Source organism: Topomyia yanbarensis, chromosome 2 (assembly GCF_030247195.1).
Source record: "Topomyia yanbarensis strain Yona2022 chromosome 2, ASM3024719v1, whole genome shotgun sequence".
Classification (NCBI taxonomy): domain Eukaryota; kingdom Metazoa; phylum Arthropoda; class Insecta; order Diptera; family Culicidae; genus Topomyia; species Topomyia yanbarensis.
In genome coordinates, this window is record NC_080671.1 from 222,667,850 (window position 1) to 222,688,056 (window position 20,207).

General features: G+C 45.8%; 1 protein-coding gene across 1 annotated transcript in view; it reads left to right on the top strand.

Moving 5' to 3' along the window:
* Positions 1 to 20,207, top strand: part of LOC131678308 (neuroligin-1-like) — a 1,556,576-nt gene that overhangs the window by 501,181 nt on the left and 1,035,188 nt on the right. The window lies entirely within an intron of this gene.

Here is a 20,207-nt window from a genome sequence, read left to right on the forward strand (position 1 = left end):
CAAGATCCGGTACAGACCCACCGGTAGGCTAAGCCGGTGTAACGAGAGCGCGATGGCATCCCAGCTTGCGCTGTTGAATGCGTTCTTCACGTCAAGTGTCACTAACGCACAGTATCGAATACCTCGCCTTTTTCGTTGGATCGCTATCACGGCAGTATTTATCACTGAGTTGAGAGCGTCCACTGTGGACTTACCCTTCCGAAAGCCAAACTGGTTGCTTGAAAGACCGTCCGTACCTTCCGCGTACGGGGTGAGCCTGTTGAGGATGATCCTCTCAAGCAGTTTGCCAGTCGTGTCGATCAGACAGATTGGTCTGTACGCCGATGGGTCGCCTGGCGGCTTCCCAGGCTTCGGCAACAGCACCAATTTCTGCCTTTTACATCTATCGGGGAAACGGCACTCGTCAAGGCATCTCTGCATAGCTAGTCTGAACATGTTCGGGTTCGCTATGATCGCTGCCTTGAGAGCGTTGTTTGGAACTCCATCCGGCCCTGGAGCTTTGTTCATTGCTAGGGATTTAGCCACTGCGAGTAGTTCTTCATTCGTCACTGGAGCCACCATTTCGACCGTGCCCGCACTGTCTCGTAGTGCAGGTGGCCAGGGGCTTGTGGCTCGAGACGGGAAGAGTACTTCGATAATCGATAATCGTTGCCAAACGTTAGGTCAATCCACGCCTCCACTCCGTTTCTACGGAATGTACTAGCGGAGCCATTGTTAGCTAGCACAGTATCGAGTTTCGCAAGCGCTTCCATTAGCGCTTGACCCCTGCTATTTGTACAGCGGCTGCCCCACTCCACTGCCCAAGCGTTAAAGTCTCCCGCTATGACTACCGGTTTCCGCCCACTAGGTCCGACGAGAGCCTGTCGATCATCTGGTAGAACTGTTCTATTGGCCACCTTGGTGGGGCGTAGCAGCTGCAATAGAACACACCATTGATCTTGGCAATCGCCACACCCTCGGCGGAGGGGTGTATTACCTCTTGAACCGGGAACCGTCCCGTTGTACAGATTGCCACCATTCCAGACCCGTTCGACACCCAATTGCCGTTGCCGGCAGGGATGCGGTACGGGTCTGATAAGAGGGCGACATCTGTCCTCGACTCCGAGACCGACTGCCACAGCAGCTGTTGGGCTGCTGCACAATGGTTAAGATTTACCTGTGTGACGTTCACGGCTTCTTCTTATTTAACTCACCGAAGGGACACGAAGGTCCGCCCATAGCATGTTTATGGGCTTGCTTCTTAGCGGTGCAGATAAGGCACTTGTGTGCCTTAGTGCACCCCCGCTCTTTATGTCCCTCCTCGCCGCAGCGACGACATAGTTTGCTCCTATCTATGCCTTTGCACTCGTATGATTTGTGGCCGGACTCAAGGCACCGATAGCACCTATCCACTGAAGGCGGCTGGGGTATGCTAATAGGGCATACCGACCAGCCGATCTTCAGCTTCCCTTTCTCGGTTACCTTTTTGGCATCCGCCTTCAGTAGCCTGAGGTAGGCTACTTGGGTGCCAGAGGGTCCATCTCTCAATCGCACAGAGGCCCGCTCGATTGTGACGTCGCAATGCTCCTTAACGGCTGCGACGACGTCTTCTCGGGTCGTGAACTCGTCCAGGTGCTTGCACTGGAGAGTCATTTCCGCCCCTAGCGACCTGACTTGGGCGCCCTCTCCAAGGACCTCTTGGGCCAAGGCCTTGTATACCGCACTAGATTGTGCGCCTCGCTTCAGCACCAGAAGCATTTCTCCCGTGTTGGTGCGTCTCACGCTACGCACATCTTGCCCAAGCGCCGAAAGGCTTTCGGCCGCCTTCATTGACTTTAGGACATCGGCATATTTGTCCTTGTCGGTTTTCAACCACAAGGCCTCGCCCCTGTCCTTGGCCTTCTTCGCGGGCCGCGATACCTCCGGTGTCGGTGCCGGCTTCTTCCTGGTGACCAGCGTCCAGGGGTTTGGGCCCCCCTGCCTCGGTCGCGCCGGGTTGCTGGTACCAACGCTCTGCTCAGCGAGGTCACTCTCGCCCTCGCTTACCTCGCCCAAACGGCGTTTGACCTTAACGGTTGCACGCCGTGTGGTGTCGCTTTTTGCACCCTCGCCTGGCGACTTCCTAGGGCGCTTCGCGTTCGACGCCGTCTTGTGATTGCCCTTGCCCTTGCCTTTTCCCTTCGAGGGGAACTCGGCCGCCGCTTCGAGCGACGTGGCTGCTCCATAGAAGGCGAAGGCCACTGTCTGAGTGCCCGTATCGACCTTCTCTTTTCCCTTCTTCTTGGAGGCCACTGTCTGGGTTTCTCTGTCGGACTTCTCCCGACATTCCACCCTCTTAGCATAAGCCTGCTATGTCTGTCTTGCGACACGAACAGTTTTTCGGAGTTCCAGGAGACTCTGTTTTAACTCCTTGCTTATATTTTGCTTTGCGCTAGTGTACTCGATTATTGCATCGAGCTGCTCCACCACTTTGCGCATCGCCGATAATGGCCCGTCCGGTGCGTTGGTAGGGCTATTGCCTACCGCTGCTGGCGGGTCACTGGTGCTTTCAGATGCAGCACTCATCGCTCCACTACTCTCCCCACGGGGGGGAGGGAGACCTCGCCAAACCACCTCTAGCGAAGGGGTTTGGCACCTCCGATTGTTTGTTTTTATTTTTTGTTAACTCCATGTAAAATCCCACGAGTCGCGCGAGAAATAAATGTCCGCCACGCCAGAGCTCCGCATTAGCGTGGTAAGGGACGCTTACTGTGGGGGTTGCCCAGGTACCCCACAGGCTCCGTTAACGATCGAGCATCTTTTTCACCCCCTCGATCACTCATCCCTCGGCACGGGTCGCTTCACGCCTTGGAATTGGGGTTATGACCTACCTTGCTTTACGTGGTGACCTCGGCCCAGATCATCACAACCATCCTCCTTTACCAGGGCTTTGGACCTGTAGCTCTGGTTCTCAATAGTTCCATGTACGTATATTATTACAGACATGCCACTATTGAGATCCGTCATTCGCTAGCGGAGTGTGTAAACGTGCAAAGACACAAGAACACGTGGTCTAGGTTCGGAGAAGTTTTCGTAGGGTGTGATAGTTGACAGTATCGTTGAAGAGATGTGCCACGACGAGCATACCTGGGACGCTGTCAATAGAGTGGTTACGAGTATACTCTCCGAGATGCAGAGGAAGTGGCGAAGGAACCAACAAAGTACACCCTTGGCTAGAAAGTCGCCGTTAAATCACAAATTGGGATTCGCGAGAAATTCCACTGCCGGGAAACTATCCGTTGGTGTAGATTAGGTCCCCCGCCGGGACCAGTTGAGTAGTACGCAACGTAGAGCCGGGTTCGAGTCATCTGGGCGCCAGTGATACGGACGTCAGACTTAACCGGAATCGCCGGACCGACCTTAACACCCTACCGTTTAGCTCGTGAGTAGGGTAGATGCAAAGCCGGGGATCAGACCGCGTCGAATAGCTAGCAATGGATCATTGGGGCGCCAGTGAACCAGAAGCTACGCTCCACGCGGAATCGCTGGGTGAAAATTAGCACCTACTGGCTGATCCGTAGAGTAGGCTAGGTCCATCGCTGGGGCTACATCGAGTAGATCGGAACAAAGCGGGGAACTAATTGGCTCACGGAAACGAACATCGGCATCGGGAGAAATCTACCGCTCGGTATCGGGAGAACCTGTCTTGCCTAGGAATTCTCCTTCGGAGTAGGCTAGATCCATCGTTGGGGACTGGACCGAGTAGTTTGCGAACAAGTCGGGAGCTGAACGAGTAAGTGGTGCTGAATGGTACGAGAAGAAAGTTTCGGTGCAGAGTGGCACAAGGGAGCCGAAGGGCTAGGTAAATTAGACACTCTGAAGTTTGCCGCCCAGATTGTCTTCGTAGGGGAAGAGTTTCGACCCCCTGCTAGCTTTCCGACTACCATGTAGAAATTGCCAGTCTGTGTTGATGGTGAAGAACACACCACCGTTGAGGAGTAGTGCTGTAACCCTACTGAAGGAACTAATTGCTAAGTAGTGGAATTAGAGTGGGTGTTATGCTCATCAAAACCCACTCCCTGAAGTAATGCCGTAAGGTAGTGCCGGGGAGGACTCAGGTTTTGGGCAAGAGTAGTGGTTTTTGGCGAGTCGGGTGGCAACACAAACCAGCTCACTGAGACGTTACAGTTTAATATATTTTTTTTCCTGCAGCCTCAGGGCTTTTTTGGAAGTTTTTTGCTATCATCTAAAAACAAAAACAAAAAAACACACACAGTCGATTGGTATATGAGACTCGGCCAAATAACAAATCTGAATTGAAAATAAGAAAATTTTCTGAACTATATATGAAGATATAATAGCTCATTGAGTTTAAACTATCAGCAATAGTCTAGAAATGTCTCACTCATATACATACTAAATTCATAATAAATCCAGTGAAGATAAATTTTCTGTATTGTATTGTAAAGATATTTTTGTTCCTTACATGAGAAACTATCAACGGTCTTCTAGAAATGTTTCGCTCACATACAAATGATTTAAGGTTATATCATTCATGGTTATTCACGATAGATTTAAATTCTTCCACATAATTGTAATTTTCAGTGTTTTGTAGTACTTGCACCGACTTTTTAGTCGTAGAAAATTCAACTTTGGTCGCATCTAAATGCAGTAGTAGTAATACAGTAGTCTAGATAGCCCAAAAAAATAGTAGTTTGCAATATTTTCTAAACTGCTAAGATGTAACGAGATGGAAATTTCGTTTTCGAGGTCTGGTTATTAGAGTGTTGAAATGATGATTGACATGATCCTATATCACGCCTCTTGGTTTAGAACCGAGCATATGAGCATAAGGTGTAATGTTTCTTCCTTCGAATCTCTTGCTCTCGTGTACATATTTATTACCATTTATTACCGCATTTTTCCCGAAGATATTAAACATTAGATAAGAGGCTCCATAACTTTGCCGTAGTCCTTCCTGAGTTTCAAAAGAACTTGATAGTGTCACCGATACTCGGACGTAACACATCACTCGATCCATAGTCGATTTGATCAAATATGTCGGTTTAGCTAGAAACCCATATTCGTGTATTAGATCCTATAGGTGATCTCAATCGATTGTATCATATGCGGCTATGAAATCTATAAACAGGTGGCACGTTGTAATTGCAACATTTTTGAAAGACTAGTCGAATCGAAAATATTTCGTTTGTTGTGATGCATGCCCTAGTAAAACCTGCTCTGAATTCCCCATTTTTCTCTATGGGCAGCGGTGAACACTTTGTAGGTGGCATTCAGCAATGTGATTGACTGGCACTTGCAACAATCCAGCTTATCACCTTTGTTATAGACGGGACATGTGTACTACTCCCTCATTATTTTATATGAAGAGTAAACTGAACGAATTTCTATTCGAAAGGTTCAAGCCAGCAATAAGAACGTAGGGAAACGTATATCTGCAAAAACAAACACGGACATTTAAAAACTACAGCCAGTTTCAAAATCTCTCTCGATTTAGCAGAAGCTTTTACTAGATCGAACAATCGACTAATGATACATATGCATACTATGCTGAAGTATGCTTTCCAAAATGTGATTTTGTGTAATAGTTTGGGAGAAAAGTTCTTCATTCAAACATAGAATGAAGAATTTTGCTCCCAAATATTCACGGAAAATCACCTATAATTCTCACAAGCTGACATCAGCAGCCTGGTAAATATAAACATTTGAATTGAGTTTATTTCCCCGGCAAGCAGTTTATCGTCAATTTATTCTTCATTAGTGGGTGGGTAACCAAATTTTCACCTCTTAAGAACTTGCGAAAAGCTACTGACATTGCAGTATGGAAGCTCCACCTCAACGGCATCCCTTATTATTGAACGCCCAGGCAGTTTAGTAACTATAATAACCTATCGGAAAGAATGAAATATTCAAACCAACAGTCAGACTATAGAAATCATCAATGGGGAAACACGTGGCTGCAACCATGCGGTAGCATGCGGCTAACCGACATTTGTGATTTCTTACCTGTTTCACCATTGTGCTATATGATCGGTGTCAAGTCAGACCGGACTAAGTAGTAAAATCTCAAAAGATGAGATGATGAAAGGAATGAATCAAAAATTTCTTCTTCAACTACATTTCATTTGCGCCAGATTTGAAAAATATTATCATTAGCATGAATTATGGAATAAATCCATTGCGAATAATACCTTAAAGAATGTAAAGATTTAATCTTTGTACACGTTTTCCTCTGTATCAATGTAATATCGCTTAGTCCGGTCTGACACAAAACCGACATCTTGCATGCGCGTGCGCTTTGTATTCATTTTCACTGAAGTTAGAATGGACATACGGCATTTGGTAGAAATGCGGCTGTAAATATGGGTATTTCATCAACTTTACTATAATATGAATAACTCGTAAACGAAGCATCGTAGCTATATAATGTAAGCGAACGAAAAATTCTACACAAAACAGGCTACAATCTTATGCAATAATATTGGGTACTTTTGAATAAAATATCGGGGATATTTTGGTTAGAACTAGAAAATGCTAGCCGTGAGAAATCATCAAATTTTTAAAATTTTAGTTATACCAAAAAATAGCTTAATTCCTTGCGCAACTTTACACGAGAGGGGTTGTTGATATCTTTTACGTAAAAGTTTTAAAAATTCGAGAAAGCGCCGCAGCCGATCCTGTAACCTTTCGCCTTAAGGATGAATATCTCTTTTGATAATAGGCCGATTTCAACAATCTTCGCTAGTTCGTTCGAAAGGTATTCGTATAATCTTTCTAAAAGTATATGAATTGTTTAGTTATGTCGTCATTTTCGGCAAAAAAAACTGCAAAAACTCGATTTTTGCATCTTCAAACAACCATATCTTGGAAACTAAACATCAGAATCAAAAACCATTTAATAGCGTTCTGTCTGGGTGATGGACCTTACATTTCAAATTAGTTTGGATAAGATCGGTTCAGCCATTGCTGAGAAACACGAATGAGAGTTTGTCCGTTACACACATACACCGACAAACACACACAGACATTGTCCCAAATCGTCGAGCTGAGTCGATTGGCCTCGGAAAAAAATCTTGAAATATAAAACATTCTTAATGCAGTTGACTGCAAAATAGCTCCTCCTTTCAGCGATTGTATCCTTCGATAACTAATTCGAACGAGGTCACGAATTTGATCACTGTTTTACAGTGGCATTGCAAAAACATTATCCCGAAACGCGATTCTTTTTAAATTGATTATGCGAAACATGGCTTACTTCAGAAATAGCTTTAAATTTTGTTTGCTTGCATCGAGAAAACTCTTACGGAAGAGTACTTTTGGGGATCAAAAAGTGCTATTTTTTCAATAGAATTGACCTTCCCTCGACACCAGACATTGAAGATCTTGCGACATTGCTGAACACTTTCCCGCACCGAAGTTAGTTTTAGCTGATTTTAACTCCCACGGCATAGCATGGGATTGCTTTCATGATAATGATAATCGAAATCTACCTCACTCCAAAAGCTTTGGGATAACTTCAAGATGACCATTTTGAACACCGGTGAAATGACACGGATCCCTGCTCCCCCATCGCGCTCAAGCTCTTTAGACTTGTCGCTCTGCTCGACATCGCTACGGTTAGATTGCATGCGGAAGCTAATTCCTGATCCACACGGCAGCGATCCTCTGCCAATCTTAATTACTATTGCTAACGGCTTAAGACCAACGAGTACAATAAATATTTCGTATGAACTCAAACAGCATCCGGTAAAATCGAATCGATGCAAGACCTTCCTCCGGAGGAAGAGTACGGCTTTTTGGGTGGCTTTACTCTCGACACCGCTATTCAAGCGCAGAAAACGTGTACCAAACGCAAACTCTCGTGGAAGGTCTCCCAAGTTGGGAGTAACAATAGAGCCCCAGGACCAGACAGAATCAAATTTAACTTGAAGAATCTGCTAAGAGACGTTTGTTGAATTAATTTAATATGTTTCTTAAGGGTAACCTAGTCCTTCATGGCTGGAGGCAAGTGGAGGTCCATGCCATCCAAAAAAAAAAACAGGAAAACAGCCTCCGATTACAACTAGTATGGACGGATTGAAATGCTCTCTTCTATTCGAAAGTTGTTCGAGAAAATGGTCATATGCTAACAAAGAGCAGATGGCATCAGTTTTCTTACTGACTCAGGGGGCTTGTTGTCTGAAAAATATATGTATTTTTCGCAAAGTTGTTTGTCGACTTCACTAATTAGCGACATGGGCTTTCCCCAGGGTTCATGTCTAAGCCCCCTTCTCTACAATTTTTAAGTGAATGACATTGACAAATGTCTTGTAAATTCCGTCAAGCTACGATGTGGTCTCTATTCCAGATCCCAAAGCTGTCCATTTACAAGAACCATTGCAAGATATCTTGGACAATTTGCCTACTTGGGCCCTCCAGCTGGGTATCGAATTCTACAAGGAGAAAACTGAGCCAATCGCACAAGCATGCGCCGAGCATTGTTCCACCAGATCTCAACTGTTGAATTCCCTTCAGGTCCGAGTAAGATCATCCAATGTCCCGATGCGGGACGTACTGGCAAGCCGCGATCTCATTTATATGTCCCTCGTATGTACCTAAAAACCATCAATATATAGATTTGCCTGCCCCTTTTATTTTTCTTATCATTCTCAGAACTGTCCTCTTCCACATATATCGTACATCATTGATGGTTTGATGCAAGTGACACGAAACATCTCTGCCGAAAAAGTTAACAAACACGGAATTTGCAGCACAAACATCACACGCGCAACTCGGTATGTTTTTTTTTTTCAATTTGTTTATTTGATAAGGCAGGTTTGCGTTAGCTTAAAGGTTAATTTTGTTTTGTTTTACATTTTAAATTACTTAAAACTAGGGGATTACATATTGATTTTTGAAATTCGTAAGATTTGGGGGTCATTTAGTTTTTATGGCAATATGGATTGACTTTTTTAGCAATGAGATTATTGGAGCAAATAATGTTTAACTAAGGGGGAAAATTTTTACGACTATCTTAAAAGTAGAAATAATTAGAGGGCGTGATTAAATTTTGTAAAGATTCGGAGACATTAATTAGAGTTATTTTAAGTGGTAGTAGAGTTGGGCATTTTCAACGAGATCATATAATATAATAGTTAAAACTAGAAAAGGCAAGAAGAGCTAAATGCTTCATGAAGATATTGGGGGGGGGGGGGGAGGGGTGTTACTTCTGTTTATAAGAGTCAGGGGAAGTAGGGTGGACACAGATAGCAGGGGGAGAACATTATTTCAGTTTCAGACTTCGGGAGATCAACGGATAGATTACAGAATCAGGGTGGCCTTCATCAGGAAGAATCATGTACTGGGACGCCGGGTGGTCGTTCTCAGTATGGCAGGGGTTTCTCCAGACGATTTCGTAGTGCGGCTCAGATGTTGATCGGCTACATTTCGAGTTGTGCGTGTGATGTTCGTGCTTTAGACTCATTCGACAGGGATGTTTTGTGTAGCCTTGGGGTCGCATCAAACCATCGTGGGTGTATGGTACAGGTGGAAGAGAGCGTTTCTGAGAATGATAAGGAAAAGGGGCAGTTAAAGTTGGATATTGATGGTTTTTATGAAGGTGTATATAAGGGACATATAGAGGACATCGCGGCTTGCCAACAAATCTCGAACCGGGACGTTGGGTGGTCTTCCTCGGGCCCGGAGGGTGTCCATAAGCCGAGACCTGGCGGAACTGTACGCGGTGCACGCCCAGACTATGTGCTCTATATCGTGATAACCGTCGCCACAAGCGCACATACCACTCTACAGGAGCCCAATACGTCGGAGATGTGCATCCAGCGTGTAATGGTTCGCCATGAGTCGGGACATCACACGAATGAAGTCACGACCCACATCCATCCCCTTGAACCAAGGTTTCGTCGATACCTTAGGGACTATCGAATGTAGCCACCTTCCTAGCTCCCCATTGCTCCACGAGGTTTGCCAACTTTCGAGGGTTCTCTGGTGAGTAATACTGAAAAATTCGTGGAAGCAAATTGGTCTTTCAAAAACGTCACCTTCAATGGCACCCACCTTAGCTAAGGAGTCCGCCTTCTCATTGCCCGGAATGGAGCAATGAGAAGGGACCCACACCAAGGTAATCTGGAAAGATTTGTCAGATAAAGCACTCAGTAGCTCCAGTATTTTCTCCAAAAAATACGAGGAATGCTTTCCATGTTTCATCGAGCGAATAGCGTCAATAGAACTCAGACTATCCGAGACGATGAAGTAATGGTCTGCGGGTAATGTGTCAATGACTCCAAGGGTATACTGAATAGCAGCTAGTTCTGCGGCGTAAACTGAAGCAGGGTCACTGAGTTTGTAGGAGGCGGTGAACTTTTGATTGAAAATACCGAAGCCAGTGGACCCTTCGAGGTTTGATCCGTCAGTATAAAACATCTTAGAACAGTCGACTTCTCGGAATTTATTATAAAAAATATTTGGAACCACTTGTGGGCGTATGTGGTCCGGAATTCCAATAATCTCATCTTTCATGGATGTGTCGAAGAAAACAGTAGATTCAGAAGTATTTATGAAATGCACACGGTTGGGATTGTAAGAAGAAGGATTAATATTTTGTGCCATGTAGTCAAAGTACAGGGACATAAAACGGGTCTGAGAATTGAGCTCAACAAGCCTTTCGAAATTTTCAATCACCAACGGGTTCAATATATCGCATCGAATGAGCAATCGATATGAGAGTTCCCAAATTCGATTTTTCAGCGGGAGAATGCCCGACAGCACTTCGAGACTCATCGTATGGGTCGACTGCATGCACCCTAAGGCGATACGCAAACAACGATACTGAATTCTTTCGAGTTTGATGAAATGTATGTTCGCGGCGGATCGAAAGCAGAAGCATCCGTATTCCAGTACCGACAGTATCGTTGTTTGATACAACCTAATTAGGTCTCCTGGGTGGGCACCCCACCACGTTCCGGTTATTGTACGAAGAAAGTTGATCCTTTGTTGGCATTTCTGTTTCAGATACCGAATATGGCATCCCCAAGTACCTTTCGAGTCGAACCAGACCCCTAGATATTTTACTGTGAAGACCTGAGCTATAGTTTGACCCATTAATAGAAGCTGTAGTTGTGCTGGTTCACGCTTCCTAGAAAATACAACTATCTCAGTTTTCTCCGTGGAGAATTCAATACCCAGCTTAATAGCCCATGCAGACAAATTGTCCAAGGTATTCTGTAATGGTCCTTGTAGATCGACAACAGACACCACGCCATCGTCTGCAAGTTGTCTTAACGTGCAGGAATTGTCAAGACATTCATCAATATCGTTGACGTAGAAATTGTATAACAGGGGGCTTAGACATGAGCCCTGGGGAAGGCCCATGTAGCTAAATCGTGATGTCGATAAGTCACCATGCGAAAAATGCATGTGCTTTTCTGACAACAAGTTTAGCAAAAAGTTGTTTAAAGTCGCTGAAAGACCATGCTGGTGCAGCTTCTCTGAAAGAATGTTGATAGAAACTGAATCAAAAGCCCCCTTTATATCTAGGAACACTGATGCCATCTGCTCTTTACTAGCATAGGCCATTTGAATTTCGGTTGAGAGCAACGCGACAATCGTTCGTCCCTTTGCCTTTGCGAAAGCCAAATTGTGTATCTGACAGTAAGCCATTTGCTTCGACCCAATTGTCGAGGCGAGATAGGATCATTTTCTCGAACAACTTCCGGATACAAGATAGCATTGCGATCGGTCGATACGAATTGTGGTCGGAGGCTGGTTTTCCTGGTTTTTGGATGGCGATGACCTTCACTTGCCTCCAATCGTGTGGGACAATGTTAGCCTCAAGAAACTTATTAAATAAGTTCAACAAGCGTCTCTTGGCAGAGTCTGGCAGATTCTTCAACAAGTTGAATTTGATTCTGTCTGGCCCTGGAGCTTTATTGTTACACGACAAGAGAGCAAGTGAGAACTCCACCATCGAAAAAGGTGTTTCGTTCGCGTTATCGTGACGGGACGCGGCGCGGTAGATCTTCTGTGCCGGGGCGGAATCCGGACAAACCTTCTTGGCGAAATCGAATATCCAACGGTTTGAATATTCCACGCTCTCATTAGTACTGTTTCGATATCGCATTCGTCGGGCTGTTCCCCAAAGAGTGCTCATCGATGTTTCTCTCGTTAATCCGTCGACGAACCGGCGCCAATAACCGCGTTTTTTGGCTTTCATCAAACTCTTCATTCGCTGGTCTAACGTCGCGTACTGTCGAAAACTAGCGGGTAACCCGTCGTTCCGGAAGGTCTTAAACGCGGCGGCCTTCTCTGCGTACACGTCTGAGCACTCTTTATCCCACCAGGGATTGGGAGAACATTTTTGTATGTTCGCGCCGGGTACTGGCTTAGTCTGAGCTTGATTCGCGCTGTCGAGAATCAAGCCAGCCAAAAAGCTGTACTCTTCCTCCGGAGGAAGTTCTTGAGTAGATTCGATGTTGTCGGATATCGCGACAGCATAGCTCTTCCAATCGATATTTCGTGTGAGGTCATACGAAATATTGATTGTTTCGAATGGCCTTGAGCCGTTATTGATTGAGACTACGATCGGCAGATGGTCGCTACCGTGGGGATCAGGGATTACCTTCCACGCGCATTCTAACTTTAGCGAGGTCGAGCAAAGGGATAAATCTAATGCGCTTGGGCGCGCTGGTGGGGGAGGAATCCGTGTCAGTTCACCCGTGTTTAGAATTGTCATGTTGAAGTTGTCGCAAATATTGTGAATTAAAGAGGAACGGTTATCATCATAAAGGCAACCCCATTCCGTACCGTGAGAGTTAAAGTCGCCTAAAACTAGTCGCGGTGCAGGCAGGGATTCTATGATGTCATGTAGCCGGCGATGCCCAATCGCGATGTTGGGGGGAATATATATATGGAAGCTATGCAAAGATCTTTGCCTTTGGTTGTTACTTGACAAGCGACAACTTCAATACCTGTTATCGAGGGAAGGTTAATTCTGTAGAAGGAATAGCGCTTTTTGAAGCACTCCTCCATAGGGGGTGTCTCGATCCAGGCGAATAATATTAAAGTCGTGGAAGTTGAGATCTATGTCGGAAGTTAACCAAGTTTCACATAATGCAAATGCATCGCAACTCAAATTATTTATTAAAATTTTGAAGGAATCGATTTTCGGGATGATACTTCTGCAATTCCACTGTAGAACAGTGATCAAATCCGTGACCTCGTTCGATGAGTTAGCCATCGAAGGATACAATCGCTGAGAGGAGGGGCCATTTAGCAGTCAACTGCTTCAAAAATGTTCTTACTGTAGGGAGAAAAGCTAACATAAGACTTTTAATAGGATCAGTTATATTGAAAGTTTTTATTATCCAGTCCACAATGTCCGAGAGTTTGATAATTCCAGTGCACCGATTATTCTCGAACTGAAACAGAGGAACACTTGGGATTTTTGATGTTCCGGGAAGTGCTGGGAACTCCTTCTCTGAGTTTAATCCTCCGAGACCAGGAGCTAATTGCTTCGGTTTGTTTGCAACACTTCCAATAGATGTGACTTTCGGAGCCCCGTCAAGGGATACCTTCTGGCCTTTACAACGAACTTTAGGAGAGGAAATGTTCCTCCTCTTCCTATAACTTCTAGGCGCCCTAGTAGATGTTCCCTCTTGTGGGTCATCAGCCTCGCCCTCGTTAGGAGGCAAGTGAGCATAGATGTTTGTTGAGGTTGGTGGTGTAGCTTTCTTTAGCATTTCTGCGAAAGAACGTTCGGATCGTCCCGCAAGGAAACGTTTTAGTTTATCCCCGCGTAGTTTGTACGCGGTACATGCCGAGATATCATGCAGATTCTCTGCATAGTAAGGACACTTCTCAGCATTCTTACTGCACGAATCATCTAGATTCCACAGCGGGCCTTATTGCTACAATGGGTGGATGTGTGACCCAATTGTTTACACTTTGTGCAATTCATGACCCACGGCACAAACAGACGCACAGGCAGACGAACCTTGTGTAAGAGGACGTAATTTGGCAAAGCGGTACCAGCGAAGGTCAACCGATAAGAGTTTGATTGGGGGTACGTTTTTGAACCATCCCCCGCAACTACTACTGAGTGCAAACGCTTGCACTCGAGTATTTTCACTGGCTGAATTATGCGGTCTCTAAAACGGCCAACCCCGTACTGCAGCAGATCCTCGCATGTCAAACTGTCATCGGTGACAACGCCTTCAGACTGTACTTTTACAGCTGGAATATACACGTGATAGTCCTTCGTAAAGTGCTCGCAGCAAGCAATATCGTTTGCCTGCTTTGAGTTAGTCAGCACGACCCTCAGCCTGTCTGAGCGGACCTTTTTTATTTCGGTCACAGCCGAGAACCGTTCCGTTAGGTCTTTTGAAATCTGTAATAGATTCAGCGATTTTGTTTTGGGCCGAAAAAAGACCACAAAGGGACCGGTCGAGAGCTCTGGATATTGTTTGGGTCGGGGGAGAGCCTTAGGAGTCCACTCGATCTCCATTTGGCCATCCGGGGAGGAAGCCATCGACACCGTCAACGCACGGGGTCAGCACCCGCGCAGACGGGAAAAAGCCGTAAATGTATCAAAAAGGTGGATTTCACTTATCTGTATACTCGTTTCCCACGACGCACTAGTCCAGCTTAAATAGCTGGTTATTGTTCAATCCTCGCTTTACGAACAAAAGGTTGAGGAATGTGACCTAACGGTTAACACACGCACAAAAGAAAGTAAAAGTCCAAACCTCGAAGAGGCAGAGAATGGCAAAATAACCTTGAACGCGGATTACTGCACTGTTCTTTTTCCAACAGACCGACAAACAAAACACTTCTATCTCGATCGAGCGATGCGTAGAGACTGGCTACTCGGTATGTTGCCGATCGTCTTCTGACGAAGACCGCCCGAGTCTGTAATCGATGTCGTTGATCTCCCGTTTACTTGAACCCCTGTCTCCGATACCACAAAATTAACCCCCCCCCCATCCATCTGACTCATACTAACAAATTGAATGAACTAAAACGAATAACTGAACATGAAATGCATAAAATTAAAAATATGAATAAAATGAATCGAATGAATCCAATGAATCAAATGAATCAAATGAATCAAATGAATCAAATGAATCAAATGAATCAAATGAATCAAATGAATCAAATGAATCAAATGAATCAAATGAATCAAATGAATCAAATGAATCAAATGAATCAAATGAACCAAATGAACCAAATGAACCAAATGAACCAAATGAATCAAATGAATCAAATGAATCAAATGAATCAAATGAATCAAATGAATCAAATGAATCAAATGAATCAAATGAATCAAATGAATCAAATGAATCAAATGAATCAAATGAATCAAATGAATCAAATGAATCAAATGAATCAAATGAATCAAATGAATCAAATGTGTTCGCGCGCGCGTTTTACCGGGTTCTTCGGACACTTTGAAACTATAATTTTCACTACTGAAACCACTTTAATTTTATTGCGCGAACGAAAAACTAATTATAATTAACGGAGCAAAAAAGACGATCTTATCGTCACGGTGGTTTATTCAATCTGATCTGTCTAGTACATAGATCGGCTGACCGGCTGCCGGGTCAAGCACGATAGCAGAAGGCCTATTCGCACTCGACCATTTACTACCTGCACTCGTGGAGTGAAACAGGCCAAAACTTTACACGGGAGAAAGCGAGAACGGTCTGATCGCGACGTGTGGATCACATTGGGGATGATCAAGTTTTTCTACCCTATTATTTAATCTCTCGCTCGAACATATGCCGGCCGCCTTGGAATCTCAAGGATTCAAATATAATTGCCTCCTACTCTAACTACTGCTAGACAAATTCAATTTTTCTGGTTTGTTTTGATTTCAAGTTTCTACTGCTACTGTATATATAATATTATAATTTGCTGCTACTGCTGGGAACGTTGACCGTGACCCAATTTCGATGCGGGTTATATACTATGTCTGATGAAGTCCTAGTGACCTACTTTTTACGATTGTTATATACTGCAACTGCAATGATGATCTTGACACCGTAAATCAGCTGATTTTCTTCGTGCTGTGTCTGGATGCCGATTTAGTGTTTTGACTAGTGTTTTTTCGATCGGTGACATTAGTGTTGTTGCTTCTCATCTTGCTATACTGGAACTACTGTTTGCATTTTCACCGCTTGTTCGCAGATGTGTATATTTCCTTTTACTGGAACGGTTGATCGTCGATGTTGGATGCGTTTTAAGCTTTTCTCATGGATACTGATGGACGGACGGACTGGTAGACTCGATTGGATGAATTAACGATTGTGTTGGTTCAGCGACTAAGCCGCCGACTGGCTGATGTCGTCCTTGATGGTACAGCGGACCTGTGCCGCCGGCTGGCTGGAATCGTCTTCGAAAGTGCAGCGGATCTGTGCCGCCGACTGGCTGATGTCATCTTCGATGGTGATGATACATGCTGGGATAAAAAACGGGTGCTTTTTAAAAGGTAAAATGATACAACGAAATGACTTCCCTGGAACGGAGGCCCTACGGCCTCCGCGGTCACCCCTTGGTGACGATGAACTCCATCTGTCGTGCTGATTGAAGACAACATCTCGACGGTAGACCTGGGCAGATTGATCTACGATGATTGCGACGAAGCTACTACGTTGGTGAAACCGCCTAAGCGAGCTGGCCATGCTCGTTGACGACCTCGGCGTAGAGCGGGAAGGTAGAATTACGCAGTTCTTCCTTCGGAAATGGTTCTGCTGGTGTCGTACCTCGAAATAACCAAGCGTGATACTTGAGTTAGTATTAATTCTAACGTGGCGCGGCCGTGAACACGCGCTGGCGTCGAGCGCCGCTGCTGTGGTTGAACGGTCAACCGAACTGGAACATTTTGCACGAACAGATGCACAAGGCATGCATGACAACCACCACCGAAAACAACACAGTTACCTTTTCTCAGATGAACGGCTTGAATAAGCGTTCGGAGCGACGGGTCTACCAGACGCTCAAGGATGTATAATGACTGAGAAAGAGAATTCAATTAGCTTTTTGAAAGTTCAAGAAATGCATAACTTAACTGGTGTGCGGAGGCCTCCTGGCCTCCGCCGTTGGAGGAGTCTAGTTCTCCTCGGTTGATGAAATGAAGTTATCGCGGATGGGTAGCACGCAAATCTTCGAGATCGCTCGTTTATAACTACCATCCTTCGTCTGTACCTTGACGACTCGTACGTTTTGATCTGGTCCCTGCTGAATCTCCGTCACTCGCGCTAGTTGCCATTTTAACGGAGGTAGATTCTCTTCCTTGAGAACAACCATAGTGCCTACACGTATGTTGTCTCTTTGCCGTGTCCACTTTGTCCTGTTGTGAAGATTCGACAAGTACTGTGTCGACCATTTCTTCCACAACTGCTGCGTGAACCGCTGTGTTTTTTGCCAAGCCGAGAGTCGGTTTTCTGGTATCGCTTCAAGATCGGGTTCTGGAATTGCTGTCAGAGGTCGCTGTACCAGGAAATGTCCCGGTGTTAGCGCTTCGTAGTCGTCTGGGTCGTTACTAACTGGGGTGAGTGGTCGTGAGTTCAAAATCGCCTCGATCTGAACCAAAACCGTTTGCATTTCGTCATACACTAGAGTGTGCAAGCCGATCGAACGTTTGAAAAGCGTCTTGAAGGATTTCACCGCGGACTCCCACAGCCCGCCGAAGTTTGGTGAACGTGCTGGAATAAACCGGAACTCTATTTTGTCGTCTGCTGCCTCTTTTGTGACAGCGTTCTGGAACTGTTGGCTGTGAAACAGTCGGCGAAGTTCATCCAGCTCCCGTTTTGCACCGACGAAATTCTTAGCATTGTCACACATAATCAAATCGGGTCTACCACGTCGAGATGTAAATCGCTTCAACGATGCCAGGAAAGCTTGTGTGGTGAGATCTGCGACTATCTCCAAGTGCACTGCCTTGGTGACTAGGCAAACGTAAACTGCGACAAAACATTTTACAGGCTGGCAACGTCGATGCGGATAGACCAAAGAAAATGGTCCACAGTAATCGACTCCGACTCTTCGAAACGGTGAATAGGGAGTTACTCTCTCGGGTGGAAGATCTGCCATGATCTGATCCTGTGCCTTGGGTCGTACTCGAAAACAAGCGACGCACTCGTGGATTACCTGCCGTACCAGGTTTCTGGTGTACACTGGCCAGAATTGCTCTCGCATAGCCGAAATCAACAGCTGCTGTCCCGCATGGAATAGCTTTCGATGGTAGTAAACAACTACGATTTTTGTCAGCGGGTGATGAGGGTCAAGAATATACGGATGCTTGCGATTCGTTGACACAGCTGCATGCCGTAACCGGCCGCCGACGCACAGTATGCCTTCCTTGAGAATCGGCTTTAGTGAAATAATGCGCGACGAATCTCGCACGTGGGGTTGCTTGGACAAATCGGCAAGTTCCTGCGGAAAGCTTTCTTGTTGAGCTAGCCGGACTAGCATTTGTAATGCCTCATCGAGTTCTGATGCCGTGATAGGACTGTGCTTGCTGCAGTTGCGATTGACTGCTCGAGCCATGAATCGGAAACGGCGAATGTAAGCCGTAATACGAACTAGCTCCGACAGTGACGATCGTAGTTTGAAAATCTCACTGGGACAGGTTGACTGGAGAACCAACGTTGTAGTCTTTTCCTCCAAATCTGCTGACTCGATGTTTTCTTCCCATATCTCCTTGGTCTCAGGTCGATACGCTTCTTCCAATAACAGCCAGTGTGGTCCGTCAAACCAAGCATGTTGGTACTGAAGCTGCGCTGGGGTCATCCCACGGGAGATTATGTCTGCTGGATTTTCTACACCTGCGACGTGCTTCCAGGTGCCGCCCTTCGTGATGTGCTGGATCTCAGAAACTCGATTTGCGACGAACTGCTTCCATCTTGACGGCGACGTTGATAACCAGCACTTAACGATCATCGAGTCCGTCCAAAAGAACGATTTTGCCGAAATGCGGAGACTCTGTACGACCTTTTCGTACAAATGAGCAAGCAAAAGCGCTGACGATAATTCCAAGCGGGGTATAGACTGCCTTTTCTTCTTCTTTTTTAGGTTTTCAAGCGGAGCAACCCGCGACTTCGACGTCAACAGCCGCACAGCTACGGACCCAGCCTCTGTAACTGTTCTAATGTACACGCAGGCTCCATACGCTAGCTCGCATGCGTCACAGAATCCGTGAATTTCCACCTCTGCACTGCTGCTAATGCTTCCAACCCACCGGGGGACCGAGAGGCTATCCAAACCGGCGAGGTTTCTCCGATATTCGTGCCAATACTCTTGCAACTCTGCAGTCAGCGGTTCATCCCAAGAACACTCCTGCTTCCACAATTCTTGGATGAAGATTTTCGCTTGGATGATGACTGGCCCCACGAGCCCTAGGGGTCAAACAATCTCGATACGTCTGATAGCACTGTACGCTTGGTGATAACAGCAGCAGAGTTCCACACCGGGGTGGTGAATCGAAAGCGATCGGTACTGGGTTCCCAGACAAGTCCTAGCGTCTTGATAGTTGAGCTAGACGAGTCTAACTCCAGAATCGAACGGTCGTCTCTTAAGTGTTCAGGAACATTTAGTAGCAGCTCTCTGTTGTTAGAATTCCACTTGCGTACTGAAAACCTAGCTGACTCCAGCAGCTCGACCAGCTGCTGTATCAGCTTCTTTCCGTCCTCCACGTCGTCTACACCTGAGAGCATATCATCCACGTAGAAATCCTTCTTCAGCACCTTAGCAGCTTCTGGGTGCATTTCTGCTCCTTCTTCCGCCAAACTTCGCAGACATTTCGTGGCCAGATACGGTGCAGACGCGGTTCCGTACGTGACTGTGGTTAGCTCGAACGTACGGATTGGCTCTTCTATAGAATCTCTCCATAAGATTCGCTGTAGGGATTGATCCGCTACCTGTAATCGAACCATTCGATACATCTTGGCGATGTCGGCAACAATTGCAAATCGGTGCGTACGAAAACGTAGCGTGATGCTGAGGAGATCTTCCTGAACAACGGGACCGACCATCAAGCCGTCGTTCAATGAAATTCCTGTTGATGTACGACAGGAAGCGTCGAAAACTACTCGGAGTTTCGTGTTGGTGCTGTCTGGCTTCAGAACAGCGTGATGCGGTAAATAATACTTCTTGCCTCCGTCGATATCCTCGATCACCTCCTTCATATGCCCGAGAGTTAGATATTCGTGGATGAATTCAGAATATACCGTCTT